Source organism: Hordeum vulgare, unplaced genomic scaffold, assembly GCF_904849725.1.
Source record: "Hordeum vulgare subsp. vulgare unplaced genomic scaffold, MorexV3_pseudomolecules_assembly, whole genome shotgun sequence".
In the NCBI taxonomy this organism is placed as follows: Eukaryota; Viridiplantae; Streptophyta; class Magnoliopsida; order Poales; family Poaceae; genus Hordeum; species Hordeum vulgare.
This window is the reverse complement of record NW_025422490.1, coordinates 279,401-295,000: the sequence shown is the minus strand read 5'-3', so window position 1 is coordinate 295,000 and position 15,600 is coordinate 279,401. Positions and strand designations below refer to the sequence as shown.

The 15,600-nt window shown below is 37.0% G+C and overlaps 1 protein-coding gene and 4 non-coding genes across 5 annotated transcripts in view; 2 read left to right on the top strand and 3 right to left on the bottom strand.

The window, feature by feature from the left end:
* Positions 1-921, top strand: part of LOC123417014 (NAD(P)H-quinone oxidoreductase subunit 2 A, chloroplastic) — a 6,887-nt gene extending 5,966 nt beyond the window's left edge. The window contains exon 2 of the mRNA XM_045106863.1: positions 1-921. This exon is cut by the window's left edge and continues 3,625 nt beyond it. The gene's annotated coding sequence lies outside the window, so the exon portion shown is untranslated.
* Positions 922-10,338: 9,417 nt separating this feature from the next.
* TRNAS-GCU lies at positions 10,339-10,426 on the bottom strand. The gene has a single exon. It is a non-coding gene; the product is annotated as a tRNA-Ser (tRNA).
* A 3,557-nt stretch (positions 10,427-13,983) lies between these two features.
* On the bottom strand, positions 13,984-14,071 carry TRNAS-UGA. The gene has a single exon. It is a non-coding gene; the product is annotated as a tRNA-Ser (tRNA).
* An 824-nt stretch (positions 14,072-14,895) lies between these two features.
* On the top strand, positions 14,896-14,966 carry TRNAG-GCC. The gene has a single exon. It is a non-coding gene; the product is annotated as a tRNA-Gly (tRNA).
* A 448-nt stretch (positions 14,967-15,414) lies between these two features.
* TRNAM-CAU lies at positions 15,415-15,488 on the bottom strand. The gene has a single exon. It is a non-coding gene; the product is annotated as a tRNA-Met (tRNA).
* Positions 15,489-15,600: the final 112 nt, after the last annotated feature.

Here is a 15,600-nt window from a genome sequence, read left to right as displayed (position 1 = left end):
CTTGATCCCTCTCAATCTCTCTTTCAATTCGAGGATCCAGAGAGGTGTTTTCATAGTCATCTCCGAATATTTGCCATCTCGGAATATTTTCGATTTCATTTTTCTATGATATGTCTTTCTATATGAAAATTGGTTATTTACGATGTACGATGATCCCTGTTAAGCATCCATGGCTGAATGGTTAAAGCGCCCAACTCATAATTGGTAAATTTGCGGGTTCAATTCCTGCTGGATGCACACGAACGGGAACATTCCATAAGTCTATTGGAACTGGCTCTCTATCCATGGAATCTCATCCATCATCCATACATAACGAATTGGTATGGTATATTCATACCATAACATAAGAACAATAAGAACTCGAATTCTTATCGATACTGGAACTCAGAGCATAGGAGGGAAAGTCGATTTATGGATGGAATCAAATACGCAGTATTTACAGAAAAAAGTCTTCGTTTATTGGGAAAGAATCAATATACTTTTAATGTCGAATCGGGATTCACTAAGACAGAAATAAAGCATTGGGTCGAACTCTTCTTTGGTGTTAAGGTGGTAGCTGTGAATAGCCATCGACTACCTGGAAAAGGTAGAAGAATAGGACCTATTCTGGGCCATACAATGCATTACAGACGTATGATCATTACCCTTCAACCGGGTTATTCTATTCCACTTCTAGATAGAGAAAAAAACTAAAGGAGAATACTTAATAATACGGCGAAACATTTATACAAAACACCTATCCCGAGCACACGCAAGGGAACCGTAGACAGGCAAGTGAAATCCAATCCACGAAATAATTTGATCCATGGACGGCACCGTTGTGGTAAAGGTCGTAATTCCAGAGGAATCATTACCGCAAGGCATAGAGGGGGAGGTCATAAGCGCCTATACCGTAAAATAGATTTTCGACGGAATCAAAAAGACATATCTGGTAGAATCGTAACCATAGAATACGACCCTAATCGAAATGCATACATTTGTCTCATACACTATGGGGATGGTGAGAAGAGATATATTTTACATCCCAGAGGGGCTATAATTGGAGATACTATTGTTTCTGGTACAAAAGTTCCTATATCAATGGGAAATGCCCTACCTTTGAGTGCGGTTTGAACTATTGATTTACGTAATTGGAAGTAACCAATTAGGTTTACGACGAAACCTAGAAATCGATCACTGATCCAATTTGACTACCTCTACGGGATAGACCTCAACAGAAAACTGTTGAGTAACGGCAGCAAGTGATTGAGTTCAGTAGTTCCTCATAGAAAATTATTGACTCTAGAGATATGGTAATATGGAGAAGACAAAATTGTTTGAAGCACGCACAGAACCGGAAGCGCCCCTTGTTTCAAAGAGAGGAGGACGGGTTATTCACATTTAATTTGATGGTCAGAGGCAAATTGAAAGCTAAGCAGTGGTAATTAAGACCCCCGGGGGAAAATAGGGATGTCTCCTACGTTACCCATAATATGTGGAAGTATCGACGTAATTTCATAGAGTCATTCGATCTGAATGCTACATGAAGAACATAAGCCAGATGACGGAACGCAGAGACCTAGGATGTAGAAGATCATAACATGAGCGATTCGGCAGATTTGGATTCCTTTCCTATATATCCACTCATGTGGTACTTCATCATATGATTCATATAAGATCCATCTGTCTAGAGATCGTCATATACATCTAGAAAGCCGTATGCTTTGGAAGAAGCTTGTACAGTTTGGGAAGGGGTTTTTTGAGAGAAAAGAAGAATCTACTTCAACCGATATGCCCTTAGGCACGGCCATGCATAACATAGAAATCACACGTGGAAGGGGTGGGCAATTAGCTAGAGCAGCAGGTGCTGTAGCGAAACTCATTGCAAAAGAGGGTAAATCGGCCACTTTAAGATTACCATCTGGGGAGGTCCGTTTAGTATCCCAAAATTGCTTAGCAACAGTCGGACAAGTGGGTAATGTTGGGGTGAACCAAAAAAGTTTGGGTAGAGCCGGATCTAAGTGTTGGCTAGGTAAACGCCCCGTAGTAAGAGGGGTAGTTATGAACCCTGTGGACCACCCCCATGGGGGCGGTGAAGGGAAAGCTCCCATTGGTAGAAAAAAACCCACAACCCCTTGGGGTTATCCTGCGCTTGGAAGAAGAACTAGGAAAAGGAAAAAATATAGCGATAGTTTTATTCTTCGTCGCCGTAAGTAAATACGTAACTAGGAATATGGAAAATTGCATTTTTGGAATTTGCAATAATGCGATGGGCGAACGACGGGAATTGAACCCGCGCATGGTGGATTCACAATCCACTGCCTTGATCCACTTGGCTACATCCGCCCCTTATCCAGCTAAAGGATTTTTTTCTTTTTTCCGTTGATCATTATTCTATTTATTCTGACCTCCGTACTTCGATCGAGATATTGGACATAGAATGCCACTCTTTAAAAAGGAAAAAAGGAGTAATCAGCTGTGACACGAAAAAAAACGAATCCTTTTGTAGCTCATCATTTATTGGCAAAGATAGAAAAGGTCAATATGAAGGAGGAGAAAGAAACAATAGTAACGTGGTCCCGGGCATCTAGCATTCTACCCACAATGGTTGGCCATACAATTGCGATTCATAATGGAAAGGAACATATACCTATTTACATAACAAATCCTATGGTAGGTCGCAAATTGGGAGAATTCGTGCCTACTCGGCATTTTACGAGTTATGAAAATGCAAGAAAGGATACTAAATCTCGTCGTTAACTGAATTCTGAATAGAAAGATTAAGAAGAAAAAAAAGATTCAAAATACCCAATATCTTGCTAGAACAAGATATTGGGTATTTTTGTCTTTTCTTTCTTCAAAAATTCTTATATGTTAGCAGAAAAACCTTATCCATTAATAGCTGGAACTTCAACAGCAGCTAAGTCTAGAGGGAAGTTGTGAGCATTACGTTCGTGCATTACTTCCATACCAAGGTTAGCACGGTTGATGATATCAGCCCAAGTATTAATAACGCGACCTTGACTATCAACTACAGATTGGTTGAAATTGAAACCATTTAGGTTGAAAGCCATAGTACTAATACCTAAAGCAGTGAACCAGATTCCTACTACAGGCCAAGCAGCCAAGAAGAAGTGTAAAGAACGAGAGTTGTTGAAACTAGCATATTGGAAGATTAATCGGCCAAAATAACCATGAGCAGCCACAATATTATAAGTCTCTTCCTCTTGACCAAATTTGTAACCCTCATTAGCAGATTCATTTTCAGTAGTTTCCCTGATCAAACTAGAGGTTACCAAGGAACCATGCATAGCACTGAATAGGGAACCGCCGAATACACCAGCTACACCTAACATGTGGAATGGATGCATAAGGATGTTGTGCTCTGCCTGGAATACAATCATAAAGTTGAAAGTACCAGAGATTCCTAAAGGCATACCATCAGAAAAGCTTCCTTGACCAATAGGGTAAATCAAGAAAACAGCAGTAGCAGCTGCAACAGGAGCTGAATATGCAACAGCAATCCAAGGACGCATACCCAGACGGAAACTAAGTTCCCACTCACGACCCATATAACAAGCTACACCAAGTAAGAAGTGTAGAACAATTAGCTCATAAGGACCACCATTGTATAACCACTCATCAACAGATGCAGCTTCCCAAATTGGGTAAAAGTGCAATCCGATCGCCGCAGAAGTAGGAATAATAGCACCAGAGATAATATTGTTTCCATAAAGTAAAGAACCAGAAACAGGCTCGCGAATACCATCAATATCTACTGGAGGGGCAGCGATGAAGGCGATAATAAATACAGAAGTTGCGGTCAATAAGGTAGGGATCATCAAAACACCGAACCATCCGATGTAAAGACGATTTTCAGTGCTAGTTATCCAGTTGCAGAAGCGACCCCACAGGCTTGTACTTTCGCGTCTCTCTAAAATTGCAGTCATGGTAAGATCTTGGTTTATTCAAATTGCAAGGACTCCCAAGCACACGTATTAACTAGAATATAGATAATAGAAGGCTTGTTATTTAACAGTATAACATAGACTATATACCAATGTCAACCAAGTCAGCCCAAAGATTGGCTATCCATATAAATAAATTAACCAAACCAATAATTTTGTATTTGTAAATGAAGTGAGTAAAAGTTAAAAACTTTGATGGGTCTTTTCTATATGGGTTGCCCGGGACTCGAACCCGGAACTAGTCGGATGGAGTAGATAATTCTTCCTTGTTACAATAGAGAAAAATCCCTCCCCAAATCGTGCTTGCATTTTTCATTGCACACGACTTTCCCTATGTAGAAATAGCCAATATTCTATTCCAAAGAGGAAGTTCTACTAATTTTTTAATTAGTAAGTTGATTCACCTACTCTTTATTATAATAAAAGGAACATTTCAGAATGAAAAATATGAAAGTTTTTTCTTGATCATTTATCAACCCTTTCCTGTTTATTAGTTTTGTCTAATGATTAATTAAGAGGGTTGACCAGGTCATTGATACCTATAATATCCAAATACCAAATACGCTCAGTGTGTGATCCACTGAAAGAAAAAAGAGTTGTTTTGGTGAACATCAAAGAAAAAACTTGCTCTTCTTCCGTAAAAAATTCTTCTAAAAATGCCGAACCCAATCGTTGCATAAAAGTTCGTACCGTGCTTTTATGTTTACGAGCTAAAGTTCTAGCGCATGAAAGTCGAAGTATATACTTTAGTCGATACAAAGTCCGTTTTTTCGAAGATCCACTATGATAATGAAAAAGATTTCTACATATCCGACCAAATCGATCAAGAATATCCCAATCTGATAAATCCGTCCAAATGGGTTTACTAATAGGATGCCCCGATCCAGTACAAAATTGAGCTTTTGATAAGTATCCTATGAGGAGAGTAGCGGGGACTATGGTATCGAATTTTTTCATTCGAGTATCTATGAGAAATGAATTCTCCAGCATTTGATTCCTTACCAACAAAGGACTTTTTGGTACACTTGAAAGGTATCCCATAAAATCGAAGCAAGAGTTTGCTAATTGGTTTATATGGATTCTTCGCGGCTGAGTCCAAAAAAAGAAATAATATTGCCAGAAATTGATAAGGTAGCATTTCCATTTCTTTTTCAAAAAAAAACTGCCTTTTGATGCAAGAATTGCCTTTCCTTGATATCGAACATAATGTATAAGAGGATCCATAAAGAACCATAAGGTTTTCCGAGAAAAACCAGGGTACATTATCCCAAAATGTTCCATCTTCCTAGAAAAGTGGATTCGTTCCAGAAAAGTTCCAGAATATGCTAATGGTAAGCAAGAAGATTGTTTACGAAGAAACAACAAGAAAAATTCATATTCTGATACATAAGAGTTATATAGGAATTTAACTAGTCTTTTATTTTCTTTTTGAAAAAAAAGAATGGATTTCATTGAAGTAATAAAACTATTCCAATTCGAATAGTAGTTGAGAAAGAATCGCAATAAATGCAAAGATGGAACATCTTGGATACGGTATTGAAGGAGTTGAACCAAGATTTCCAAATGGATAGGATAGGGTATTTCTATATGTGATAGATAATCCAAATGCAAAAATTTGTCTTCTAAAAAGGGAAATATTGAATGAATAGAGCGTAAATTCTGAAACTTTGGTATTTCTTTTTCTTTCGGACAAGATAATTCCCGTAGCGAGAATGGGATTTCCACAACAATCGCAAACCCCTCAGATAGAATCTGAGAATAAAACTCAGAATAAAAAAAAATTTTGTAATCCAATAATCGATCTTGATTAGGATGATTAACCGAGTTATCCAAAAAATTCTGCTGATACATTCGAATAATTAAACGTTTCACAAGTAGTGAACTAAATTTCTTGTTATTCCAACTAACTATTTCCACAGGTTCAGAACCGTTTAATCCATAATCATGAGCAAATGCATAAATATACTCCTGAAAGAGAAGTGGGTAGACAAAGTATTGTTGACGAGATTTCTGTTTTTCTGAATACCCTTCGAATTTTTCCATTTGTATTTCTACTTGAATCAGAGAGAAGAAGCATTTCTCGGTTTATCGAATGATGATACATAGTGCAATATGGTCAGAACAGGGTGTTGCATTTTTAATACAAACCCTGGAAAGAAAGGGAGTCTAATCCACGGATCTTTTTCCGCTCCTTTTCTACCGAATTAGTTTATGTTTGTTCTAAATTACAAAAAAGAACAGAACAAGTTTTTTATTTTTGCAGGCCAATCGCTCTTTTGACTTTGGAATACAGCCTCTTTATCAATATACTGCTTCTTTTACACATTCAATCCATAACATCCCTTATTCAATCCATAATCAAGAATAATTAGGATTTCTAAAAAAAAAGAAAAAATAAAGGGTCCACTCATAGGAAAACCCAACCTTTCCCCACATCCGGCACTAATCTATTTTTAACGTCTAATTAGAGCGGGGAATCCTTCCAATTAGGAAGTTAAGCTCGTTGCTTTTTATTTTACCAGAATTGGAGCCAGGCTCTATCCATTTATTCACTAGACCCAGAAAATCGTAATTTTGGATTCCATTCAAAAAAGATTGATTTTATTACGACATGCTATTTTTTCCATTCATTACCTTTGAGGATCAGTCGTGGTCTTCTAGACTCTACCAAGAGTCTGGACGAATTTGTTGTTTCATCCAAATGTGTAAAAGATCATAGTCGCACTTAAAAGCCGAGTACTCTACCATTGAGTTAGCAACCCAGATAAAAAAAGGATCTTAGATACGATCGAAATCCAAAAATCAATGGAATTACACCGCGCGCTTCTGTCAAAACATTGAACTAGCAAGACATCAAAAGAAAGATTTTATCGACCATGAAAAACACTCAAATGGCAAAACGAACAGGTCCGGTTAAATTCCACTAAAGTGAAAAAAAAGAGCGACCCTAATCACGATGGCCAAATTCTCCTTTTTTTAGCGATTTTTATTAAAAAAAATATATATTATATTGTATGAGAATACATGCAAGAGGAACACCCTTATCATTTGAGCGAAGTGTAAGCAGAAAAATTAAATATGGAGTGAGGATAAAGAGACCCATCTATCTACAAATTCTATTTGTTCAATAGACCTTTGTCAATGGAAATACAATGGTAAGAAAACAAATTAGATAGAAAAAGTAAATAAAATAGGGGCTTATGTTGGATTGGCACGATATAAATCCAAATAGGATTAAGAAAGAGGTAAATTGTGTCTAAATAATTAGACAACGAGGAATACTAATAATCTTCTCCTATCCTACTTTTTTATTCATTTAGTTCTTCAATTAACTCAAAGTTCTTTCTTTTTCTTTAAAGAATTCCGCCTTCCTTAAAATATCATAAACAGTTCTTGTCGGTTGAGCACCCTTTTCAAGGAAATAGAGAATAGCTGGAACATTTAAACAAGTTTGATTCTTTATCGGATCATAAAAACCTACTTTTCGAAGATCTCTTCCTTCTCTTCGAGATCGAACATCAATTGCAACGATTCGATAGACAGCTTATTGGGATAGATGTAGATAAACAACGCCCCCCCTAGAAACGTATAGGAGGTTTTCTCCTCATACGGCTCGAGAAAATGATTCGAATTTCTGTCGATAATAATAGAAATTAGACTATGACGTCCATTAATTTCCTTACAGAAAAAACAAATTTCATTTATACTCATGACTCAAGTTGGCTAATTCTGCCTGAGAAACTTCGAAGGCAAAATCCTTCAAAAATTTTTGAGTCGTCTTTAAACTCTTTTCTTTGTCTCATTTCGAACGAATTGACTTTTATTCCTTATTCTGATCCAACTCTGTTGTTGAGACAATTGAAAATTGTGTTTACTTGTTCTGGAATCCTTTATCTTTGATTTGTGAAATCCTTGGGTTTAGACATTACTTCGGGAATTCCTATTTTTTTCTTTCAAAAGAGTAGCAACATACCCTTTTTTCTTATTTCCTTCGATAAAGCATTTATCTCTTCTATAGAAATCTAATAAGGGGGATTGATTCTGATATACTTTTATTGGACTTTCTTCGTATTTTAACCTTTCGATTTATTTCTATATTAAGGATAGACTGACAAAGTTGGCCTAATTTATTAGTTTTCACTAACCCTAGATTCTTTCCCTTGATAAAAAATAAACTCTGTCCTCTCGAGCTCCATCGTGTACTATGTTACTTAAACCCTGCGCAAATTTGGTTCGGAACGAATAGAACAGGCTATGTCGAGCCAAGAGCATTTTCATTACTATGGAAAATGATGGATAGCAAAATCCACAATCGATCATGTCCTTCAAGTCGCACGTTGCTTTCTACCACATCGTTTTAAACGAAGTTTTACCATAACAAACATTCCTCTTTTCATTGCAAAGTGGTATAGAAAATTGATCCAATATGGATGGAATCATGAATAGTCATTGGTTTTGTTTTTTGTATACTAATTAAAATTAAAACTTGCTATCTATGGAGCAATATGGATAAAAGAAAGTAAGTATTTATCCGGGAAGCCTCCGCCAAGATCCAATTTATTTAAACCCATATTCGAATTCTATCATATGAATGAAACATAGAAAAAGACGACTAAACAAGTTTGCTTAAAACTTATTTATTATTAAATTTCCACCCTCAACGGATGGCTCGAGATGATCAATCTTGAAGTGAGAAGAGAAGGATTGACTCTTCCTCAATAAATAAACTATCAACCTCCAAAAAAGTTTAATTCATTTAATTACTAGAATTAGAATTCTATTAGTAATATATTTTTTCCGTACCAAAAACAATTAACTATAATAACTAAATAAACTATTCCAATGAATAGATTGAAAGTTTTTGGTAGTTAATTGTTTTTGGTACTTCTTCGACTCGAAGACCAAAAGGAAGAAAAAAATATGATTAAGTGATTATTAAGTGATTATTAAGTGATCATAGTAGAGGCATATCCTGAATGTGCCTGCTAGATCCCATTTTTTTCATGAAAATAAAGGTAGTCAATTTGACTGGACTTAAGACTTTATTATGTTTTCTGAGAAAACATAAGATATCATTATTCTCTTTAATAAACTTTTGTCTCATACGGAGTACTATATGATTTCACCGTTTGTTTCATCAGAAACAATCTGGGACGGAAGGATTCGAACCTCCGAGTAACGGGACCAAAACCCGCTGCCTTACCACTTGGCCACGCCCCATTTCGGGTTTTATGCGACACTAATAAACACTATTATGTTTATTTGTTATTCGTCAATACCATTTCAATTACATAAATAAAGAAGAGATATTCTCTTGCTAGTATTCTACACATGCAGATAATATAGAATCAAAAAAATGCATTGATCATTACATGGAATTCTATTAAGATATTATATGAAAGTCGAATTTATTCCACTCTCATTTGAGAGTGCGAATACAAGGAGGTATTTTGTGTTTGGGAAAGTCCGAAGAAAAAAAGATTTTGAATCTGCCTTTTCCTTCTTTCCCTTAAAAAAATAACTCAATCAAAATCCAATTATTTACTCTACAAGAATGAAATGCTTGTTATGCCTAATATACTTAGTTTAACCTGTATCTGTTTTAATTCTGTTCTTTATCCTACTAGTTTTTTCTTTGCCAAATTGCCCGAAGCTTATGCTATTTTCAATCCAATCGTGGATATTATGCCTGTTATACCTCTATTCTTTTTTCTATTAGCCTTTGTTTGGCAAGCTGCTGTAAGTTTTCGATGAAATCTTTAGTACTCTGTATGCCAAATTGAATGATGTGTTCATTCCAAAAAAAAAAATTAAAATGGGTAAAAGCCGAGAAGTTTTATATTTTTATATTATGAACCCTCAATTCTAAAATTGAAATTATTCTACATTGAATGGGTAGCTACAGCAATAAATTTGGATCAGCCTTTCTACTCCCCTGCACCTAGGTTGAGCAGGTACCTTTAGGTACCTACACAATACCTATTCAATACCACCTAACCCTATTTTTGCTATTGATAAGAGTTCTTATTATAAATGAATTCTTGCAATTTTTTTCCAGAATTCATTTTTGCATTTTTAGGTATCAAAAAAAACCATCCTAGTGGATCCGTGTGGTAAGGAAAAACTGGTAATCTATTCCTTAAAAAAAAATCTTGGAGATTATGTAATGCTTACTCTCAAACTTTTTGTTTATACAGTAGTGATATTCTTTGTTTCACTCTTTATCTTTGGATTCTTATCTAATGATCCAGGACGGAATCCTGGACGCGAGGAGTAAAAATTCAATTTTTTTTTTTTCTTACAAATTGGATTTGTTTCGTACATTTATCTATGAGAAAATCCGGGGGTCAGAATTCTTTCCAGTTTGAAAGTCCCAAATGATCCAAGGGAGCGGAAAGAGAGGGATTCGAACCCTCGGTACAAAAAAATTGTACAACGGATTAGCAATCCGCCGCTTTAGTCCACTCAGCCATCTCTCCACGTTCCAAAGCGAAAGGTTTCCGTGATATGATATAGGCAAGAAATAAGAAATAACGGTTGCAAAAAACCCCTTTTTTTCTTTCAAAAGTCTATAAAAATTATATTGCCAATTCCATTTTAGTTATATTCTTTTTTCTTAATGTTAATAAAAAAAAGAAGAAAATTCTTGTTTTTTCTTTGTAAAAATCGATATTGACCGAGAGACAATCAAATAGATTTTCTCTTTAGCGGGCATTTCCATATAGGACTTGTTATAATTATAATAAAACAAGCTATATATAAAAAAACGCTTTTTTTTTTTTTGTCGATTATTTATCAAGAAAGCAAAAAGGGTTCTTATCAAATCCACCATAAAATTGGAAAGAAGCATAAAGTAAGTAGACCTGACTCCTTGAATGATGCCTCTATCCGCTATTCTGATATATAAATTCGATGTAGATGAAATTGTATAAGCGAATTTTTCGTATTTCCTTAGACTTAGACCGCGCAAGACAAGAATTTTTCGCTATTTACGATTTCATATTCTTGTTACTAGATGTTCTATAGGAATAAGAAGAAATCGCAACTCCTTTGCGCTACACATAAAAATTGATTTCGAAGGTCCTTTTTTTTTTCAGAATCCTCCATTTTAGTTCTTCCCCCCATGCAATAGAGAGGGAATGGGAAAAAAGGGGTTACTTTTATTTTCATTTTTCCCTTAAAAGATAGACTTTGAAATAGGAGTCTTGGAATAATGCTGAATTCAAAGGTTTATTTCTATAAGTATAAGATAAGAAAAACAAATCGAATCAAATTCATGGATTTACAACGACCTCGGTTGTGACTCCATAGATAAAAATGGAAAATTTCTCTCTTCGAGACCATTGAAAAAGGGCATTGAACGAGAAAGAAATCGTCCACAGATATAAAACTATCATATGCCTTGGAAAGTGATATGAGGTGCTCGGAAATGGTTGAAGTAATTGAATAGGAGGATCACTATGACTATAGCCCTTGGTAGAGTTCCTAAAGAAGAAAATGATCTATTTGATACTATGGATGACTGGTTACGAAGGGACCGTTTCGTTTTTGTAGGATGGTCTGGCCTATTGCTCTTTCCTTGTGCTTATTTCGCTTTAGGGGGTTGGTTTACAGGGACAACTTTTGTAACTTCTTGGTATACCCATGGATTGGCAAGTTCCTATTTGGAAGGTTGTAATTTCTTAACCGCAGCAGTTTCTACCCCTGCCAATAGTTTAGCACACTCTTTGTTGCTACTATGGGGGCCAGAAGCACAAGGAGATTTTACTCGTTGGTGTCAATTAGGCGGTCTATGGACTTTTGTAGCTCTCCACGGGGCTTTTGCACTAATAGGTTTCATGTTACGCCAATTTGAACTTGCTCGGTCTGTTCAATTGCGGCCTTATAATGCAATCTCATTCTCTGGTCCAATTGCTGTTTTTGTTTCGGTATTCCTTATTTATCCACTGGGGCAATCTGGTTGGTTCTTTGCGCCGAGTTTTGGCGTAGCAGCGATATTTCGATTCATCCTTTTCTTCCAAGGATTTCATAATTGGACGTTGAACCCATTTCATATGATGGGAGTTGCCGGAGTATTAGGCGCGGCTCTGCTATGCGCTATTCATGGAGCAACCGTAGAAAACACTCTATTTGAGGACGGTGATGGTGCAAATACCTTCCGTGCTTTTAACCCAACTCAAGCTGAAGAAACTTATTCAATGGTCACTGCTAACCGCTTTTGGTCCCAAATCTTTGGTGTTGCTTTTTCCAATAAACGTTGGTTACATTTCTTTATGCTATTTGTACCCGTCACCGGTTTATGGATGAGTGCTATTGGCGTAGTTGGCTTGGCTCTGAACTTACGTGCCTATGACTTTGTTTCCCAGGAAATCCGTGCAGCGGAAGATCCTGAATTCGAGACTTTCTACACCAAAAATATTCTTTTAAACGAGGGTATTCGTGCGTGGATGGCAGCTCAGGATCAGCCTCATGAAAATCTTATATTCCCTGAGGAGGTTCTACCACGTGGAAACGCTCTTTAATGGAACTTTCGTTTTAGCTGGTCGTGACCAAGAAACCACCGGCTTTGCTTGGTGGGCTGGGAATGCCAGACTTATCAATTTGTCCGGTAAACTACTTGGAGCTCACGTAGCCCATGCCGGATTAATCGTATTCTGGGCCGGAGCAATGAACCTATTTGAAGTGGCCCATTTCGTACCAGAAAAGCCCATGTATGAACAAGGGTTGATTTTACTTCCACACTTAGCTACTCTAGGTTGGGGAGTAGGGCCAGGGGGGGAAGTTCTAGATACTTTTCCATACTTTGTATCTGGCGTACTTCACCTAATTTCCTCCGCAGTCTTAGGCTTCGGTGGCATTTATCACGCGCTTCTGGGACCCGAGACTCTTGAAGAATCTTTTCCATTCTTTGGTTATGTCTGGAAAGATAGAAATAAAATGACTACAATTTTGGGTATTCACTTAATTTTGTTAGGTCTAGGTGCTTTTCTTCTAGTACTCAAGGCTCTTTATTTTGGCGGTGTATATGATACCTGGGCCCCTGGGGGGGGAGATGTAAGAAAAATTACCAATTTGACCCTTAGTCCCAGTGTTATATTTGGTTATTTACTAAAATCTCCTTTTGGGGGAGAAGGGTGGATTGTTAGTGTAGATGATTTAGAAGATATAATTGGTGGACATGTATGGTTGGGTTTTATTTGTGTATTTGGGGGAATTTGGCATATTTTAACCAAACCCTTCGCATGGGCTCGCCGTGCATTTGTATGGTCTGGAGAAGCTTACTTGTCTTATAGTTTAGCTGCTTTATCTGTCTTTGGTTTTATCGCTTGTTGTTTTGTATGGTTCAATAATACAGCTTATCCGAGTGAGTTTTATGGACCCACCGGGCCAGAAGCTTCTCAAGCTCAAGCATTTACTTTTCTAGTTAGAGACCAGCGTCTTGGAGCTAATGTGGGATCCGCTCAAGGACCCACAGGTTTAGGGAAATATCTAATGCGTTCCCCAACTGGGGAGGTTATCTTTGGAGGGGAAACTATGCGTTTTTGGGACCTTCGTGCTCCATGGTTAGAACCTCTAAGGGGCCCCAACGGTTTGGACTTGAGTAGGTTGAAAAAAGACATACAACCTTGGCAAGAACGGCGCTCAGCAGAATATATGACCCACGCTCCTTTAGGCTCTTTAAATTCCGTGGGTGGCGTAGCGACCGAGATCAATGCAGTTAATTATGTCTCTCCTAGAAGTTGGTTATCAACTTCTCATTTTGTTCTAGGATTCTTCTTTTTTGTGGGCCATTTATGGCATGCAGGAAGAGCCCGAGCTGCTGCAGCAGGTTTTGAAAAGGGAATCGATCGTGATTTGGAACCTGTTCTTTACATGAACCCTCTTAACTAAGATTTTCTTATTTATACCTGTTCTACTTTTTTTCTGTTCTGGCTCGGTTATTCTATCTAGCCGAGCCATTCATTCCTTTTTATGAAAGAAAGATAAGGGACAGAATAAAAAAAAATGAAAGAAACAAACGTATTCAATAAGCAAAAGGAGAGAGAGGGATTCGAACCCTCGATAGTTCCTAGAACTATACCGGTTTTCAAGACCGGAGCTATCAACCACTCAGCCATCTCTCCACCGCCTAATCCTTATTTTACTCCTACAAATAGAACATAGCCATATAAAAAATAAAAATATTTATTAACCTCTAGAAAGATATCAGATACAAGTTCCTTTTCGATATATCTCTGTATACTGTATACACGGATACAGGATCCGCTATACCCGCTTGTGAAATAAAGACTAAATAACCTCCTCTCACCCCCATATCCAAATAAAAAAGAGGTTAAGTAATAAATTTTAATTAAAGAGAAGAATCAATGGATTCATGATTAAACCCCTCCTACTTCTTGTATTTTTTTACAATTTTGGTTAAGTGAGGGATCAAATATGTAGTCAACTTTATTTGATGGTAGCTTGGAGGATTAGAAATATGACTATTGCTTTCCAATTAGCTGTTTTTGCATTAATTGCGACTTCCTCAGTCTTAGTAATTAGTGTACCCCTTGTATTTGCTTCTCCTGATGGTTGGTCAAATAATAAAAATGTTGTATTTTCCGGTACATCATTATGGATTGGACTAGTCTTTCTCGTAGCTATTCTGAATTCTCTCATTTCTTAAATTAAATTTGGTTAATATTTAGTAACCCCATAAAAAAGAAATAATAAAGGCCATTTAAAAAATTCGAATAGTGAGACGTATTAAAACGCAATTTGCGTTCCGAATTGCTAGCTCTTCTCTTTCAGTATTATGAAATTCCCATTAGAATATTCATTGACAGATAATAAAAAAAGGAAAACTCTAATATCTAATATAATAGAATAGAAAATGAAATGAAACGGTCGACCCAGACATAGACGGTCGACCCAAGCGGATATACGCTATAAAATATATACCGTAGCGAGCGTAGTTCAATGGTAAAACATCTCCTTGCCAAGGAGAAGATACGGGTTCGATTCCCGCCGCTCGCCCGCTTAATTTATCAAAGTACTATGATAAAAAGTTTAGTCTAGTTAATTGTTTAACTACTTATATTAAATTAAGTATTAATTAAGTATTAGTCTAGTGCCGTATCCCTTACTATATTTACCCTTCCTTTGCATCCCCCTCAAAAAAAGAGGGCGCTCCGGAGGCAGAAATAGAACTAGCCAACAGAGCCCCAAAATTGGGTATTAACTGAGACAAACAACGGGCAAACTGTTTTTAAAAGGAAGGGAGAGGTAGACTGTCCCTTTCATTTCATTTTTATTTTCTGCAAGGTAGGGAGAAGCCTTGCGCCTTCTTTTTGTGAAGGCAAGTGGCTTCGCAAATTGCTCAATTTTGCCCTCTAGGGCCCGGAACTAATGAATAAAAAAGGGTTGGATACGCCCCTCTACCATATCTAGAGAAATAGAATACTCCTTTTATAGAGACTGCTAAGTGCGGAGACGGGAATCGAACCCGTGACCTCAAGGTTATGAGCCTCGTGAGCTACCAAACTGCTCTACTCCGCTCTGTAGTACCAGAAACTGGTGGACAAAAAAGGCTTGAATACAAGCCTTTAACATGTCTAGACAAATAGAATACTCCTTTTATACAGAATGGAGCGGGTAGCGGGAATCGAAC